Source organism: Leptonychotes weddellii, chromosome 5, assembly GCF_054177405.1.
Source record: "Leptonychotes weddellii isolate Sample4059 chromosome 5, ASM5417740v2, whole genome shotgun sequence".
Lineage (NCBI taxonomy): Eukaryota > Metazoa > Chordata > Mammalia > Carnivora > Phocidae > Leptonychotes > Leptonychotes weddellii.
The window spans coordinates 74159201-74162291 of record NC_138373.1 but is presented as its reverse complement, the minus strand read 5'-3'; positions in this window follow the sequence as shown (position 1 = coordinate 74162291).

Genomic DNA, 3091 nt, shown 5'->3' with positions numbered 1-3091 from the left:
TTTTTCCCTGGCCTCCTCTTTTTCCTTCTTGTCTATTAATTGGTCTTCTATATCACTAATTTGTTTTCTGCCTTGCTTACCCTAGCTGTTAGATTATCTAGATTAGATTGGATATCACTGATAGCATTTTTAAGTTCTGCTAGTTCAGCTTTCATTTCTGCCATTAGAGACTCTATGTTGCTGTTAATCGATTTCTCCATTCCAGCTATTGTCTTCACAATTGCTGTCCTGAATTCCATCTCTGACATCTTGGTTATATCTGTATCCATTTGTAAATCTGTGGCATAAGTCATAGTCTCTGAGTCTTTCCTATTTTGGGGGTTCCTCCTCCTAGTCATTCTGTTGATGGGTGTTTGAGGGAATGTATAGAGTCCACATTATTGACCACAACCCAAGCAAGATGCACCTATTTTCTAGGGACCTTAGGGTTGCTGGCCTCTTGTTTTCCCAGCCTGTCTTCTGGGGGAGGGGCCTTCCATGCTGTTACTCAGGCAACCCCATTTGGGCAGAGTTGCCCTGCCCCCTGTGGCAGGGGATGGGCTCAGTGAAAACCGGTTTTTTGGGGCTTTTGTTCTCTGGTTGCTTTCCCTGGTGGCTTTCTATATCTCTTCAGAGAATCAGAGCAGAAGAGATTGTTTCCAACCCTCTGCCTCAGAGCAGAGAGATCGCAGTCTGTTCTTCAGTGGGCTCTTCAGGCCACACTGTCTCCGTTTCTGTCTGTGCTGCTATAAACTGCAGCATCTTGGGTTGTGCGCCCCTCAGCAGCACTCCCAGTCCTCGCCTCCAGGTTGGGGCACATCTCTGCCCTTTGTGCTTCTAAAACTGCCAGCTGCCACCAGTTCGCATGTGCAGCCCCACCACTCTGGGTTTCTGTCTGGGGGGTTGCCCTAAAGTCCTTTCCCCACTGCTACCAGTCTGCTATTGTTCACCAGCGATGTAGGATCCTGACGGTTCAGCTCCCTCCCCCTTCTGTTTATCCTCTGATATCTGCCCAGAGAATCACGACCCCTCACTTCATACCTTGAAACCAACCACCTGCAATATTCGGTTTGTAGAGATCCAGATCTATCTTCTTAAATCTCAGGCTGATTTCGTGTGTGTTCAGAGTGGTCTGATAGATATCCAGGTCAATTCCAGGGACTGGTTGGAATAGGGTTCCCTACTCCTCCGCCATCTTTTCCAGGTTCCCTATTAGCTGATTTTTTAGCAGAAGTTTTTCATGAAGCCAGAAGGAAATGGCATGATATATTCAAAGTGCTCAAAGTAAAAAACTTGTAGCTAAGAATATTCTGTCCAGCAAGGATATCATTCAGAATTTAAAGAGAGATAAAGAGTTTCCCAGATGAACAAAAGTTAAAGTAATTCATCTTCAGTTTTATAAGAAATGTTAAAGGGGATTCTTTGGGTGGAAAGGAAAGGCTCCAATCAAGAGTAAAGAAATTTCAAAAGGAAAAAATTTCACAGGTACATACAAACATGATAAAAGTAGTAGATAAATCACTTATAAAGCAAATACAGAGGTAAAGCACAATAACAGTAAAATGAATTATATTTATTTTATATAAAATCTAAAAAATCAAATTAAAAATCAAATCACAAATCTAAAAAATCAATTATATTGATTTTACATAAAACCTAAAAATCAAAAAAAAACAGTCAAAGGATTCAAAAAATAAAAGGATGTAGGTATGACGAGATAAAATGTGGGGGTGGGGAATTTAGTGCTTTTAGAATGAGTTCAAACTTAACTGACACTCAAACTAATATAGACTGCTATATGCATAGGATATTACATATAAACCTAATGGTAACCACAAATCAAAAACCTGTAATAGATAAGCAAAAAATAAGAGAAAAGAATCCAAGCATATCACTACAGAAGGCCATTAAACCACAAGGGAAGAAAAGCAAGAGAAGAAAGGAACAGAGAAGAACTACAAAAACAACCATAAAACAAGTAACATAATGGAAATAAAAACATACTTAATAATTACTTTGCATGTGAAGGGATTAAACACTCCAATCAAAAGACATAGGTGACTGAATAGATACAAAATAAAGACCATCTATAATCTGCCTACAAGACACTCATTTCAGATCTAGAGACACATGCATATTGAAAGAGAAGGGATGGAAAAAATAACCTAGACACATACCTAACACCCTCCCCAAAATTAACTCAAAATGGATCATAGACCTAATGGTAAAGCACAAAACCATAAAACTCATAGAAGATGATATAGGAGAAAACCTAGATGACCTTAGATATAGTGATGTCTTTTTAGAGACAACATCAAAGACATAATCCATGAAAGAAATAATGGATAAGCTGGACTTTATTAAAATTAAAAACATTTTCTCTGCAAAAAGCAATAACAAGAGAATTAGAATTAGCCACAGACTGGGAAAAAATATTTACAAAAGACATATCCAATAAAAGACTGTTATCCAAGATATACAGAAAACACTTAAAACACAACAAAAAAATAAATAAACAAACACCTCAACGAAAAATGGGTCAAAGACCCTAATAGCTCACCAAAGAAGACATACAGATGGAAAATAAGCATATGAAAAGATGCTCCACATCATATATCATCAGAGAAATGCAAATTAGAATACCAATGAAATATCACTACACATCTATTAGAATGGCCAGAATCTGGAACCCTGACAACACCAAATGTTTGCAAAAATATGAAGCCAGAGGAACTCTCATACATTGCTGGTGGGATTGCAAAATGATACTGTCTCTTTGGAAACAGTTTGGTGGTTTCTTAGAAAACTAAATATATTTGGACCATATGATTCAGTAATCACACTCCTTGGTAGTAACCCAAAGAAGTTGGAATCTTATGTCCACATAAAAACCTGCACGTGGATGTTTTTAGCGGCCTTATTAATAATTGCCAAAATTTGGAAGCAATCAAGATGTCCTTCAGGGGCACCTGGGTGGCTCAGTCGTTAAGCGTCTGCCTTCTTCTCAGGTCACGATCCCAGGGTTCTGGGATCGAGCCCCGCATCGGGCTCCCTGCTCCGCAGGAAGCCTGCTTCTCCCTCTCCCTCTCTCCCTGCTTGTGTTCTCTCTCTT